This window comes from Capsicum annuum, chromosome 5 (genome assembly GCF_002878395.1).
Source record: "Capsicum annuum cultivar UCD-10X-F1 chromosome 5, UCD10Xv1.1, whole genome shotgun sequence".
Lineage (NCBI taxonomy): Eukaryota > Viridiplantae > Streptophyta > Magnoliopsida > Solanales > Solanaceae > Capsicum > Capsicum annuum.
The window spans coordinates 5262711-5264448 of NC_061115.1; positions in this window are offsets into that span (position 1 = coordinate 5262711).

The following is a 1738-nucleotide window of genomic DNA, read 5'->3' on the forward strand; positions in this document are numbered from 1 at the left end:
GATATCATGAGAAAAGATGAGAGGTTTATAAAAATGAAAACATAGGGTATTATAATATCCCCCTCTTGGGATCGTTCGTACCCGAATGATTTCGATTTGGTTGAAATACTAAAGAAGATAGAGATGATACATAGGATACTCACAAACTGAATCATGGCTTAATATCTGAATCTGAATCTAATGCTATTAGGGGGTAAAGAGCTTTGAGCATAATCTGAATAAAACATCTGAATAAGGAATTACAACATTGCTATCCCTATGTGACCTAAAACATCTGACCATAAATCATAAGTTATGATAGAATTACTAGGCCTTAAGAAATGCGACTTCTTACTTTCAAGCTTAGCAACACTAATCAAATTCTTCTTCGACTAGGCTATTCCCTTCAAATATCACACTCGCTTGATTTAACTTAAAGTTTTCATATGGCATTGATGAATGCGTCTGTTAAAATCTAAAATGAACTAGTTCCCTTTATTATGGTAAGGCCTAACTCGAAACCACAAGGTGCTACATGTAACTCCACACCATAATACAAATCTGGGCCATGAATTCAACACTCTGAGCACTATCATAACTACTCACTCTAGGATGATTTTCCTCATCACTTCAACCATTAAATTCAACTTCTTACATGCCCACATGACATTCAAGACTATTTTCATATCAACATCTACACCATTCAATTTTTCGGAAGACACACATAAACTATTCTCAACTAAACAAATCATACATAGGACTTAACCTCAATATTCTCCACTCATGGACTTACATAAACAACCATACAATAATCTCTCCCAACATGGCACAACTACTTATTTCTATCTGCACAATCATTCATCATCACTATCTTGATCTAAGGGAAGGTCACTGAAAGGTTGAAATATTGGGATTCGAAACATGAAGGGATACTAAGCATCACTTAACACCTTACTGAGGCCCGAGGAGTAGAGGATTCAAGGCATGGATTCATTAAAGAGATCTAATCTGAAGACGTATCTGATATAAATCTGAATTTCACTGATCATTAAAAGTGTTCCATGGGTACATGAGTCAGGAGATACATGACATAAATTTTTGGGATTCATAACTTACGGAAGATGATTCCGACTTCTGAATGATCTAGAACTCCCCATATTAAGAACTGGAAAGATACATGATTCTCTATTATGCACGCGAATATGAACTATGATCATTGAACTGACACGTAAGGCACAAGTAGATATTGGAATAACTGAAATACCCACACTAAAATAAAAATGGGTTAAGACCCATCCTCACTCTGTCGATGTTTCTACACTACACTGGCATCACTACTAAAATTGGGAAGTCTAACTTTGTTACTCATTCTATTATCTCCCCTTTATATTTAAGCCATCATTATAAAACTGCGGAACCCCTTCATACAAAGCTTTCTTGGAGTAACAATGGAGGATCTGGACTTCTTTGAAGAAGATCTTTGGAGTTCTTAGGGCATTGCTTGGGAGAAAAGTAATGAAAACATGTCTAATGTGTTTAGAATAGGCTTAAATATTATGTTTAGATGGATTGGGGATGGGGAAAAGACTTTTTTGACCTTAATGAAATGAAAAAAAAATAGAAGTTGAACTTTGGCTTAGCGCGATCCAGCAGGCGGCGCCCGCTCTAGAGCGGTGCACTACCCCAGGCGGCACCTGCTAATCGCGAGGTGCTACTGGAATGAAAACCAAACATGGTCTTAGGCTCGTCCAAAAATTTT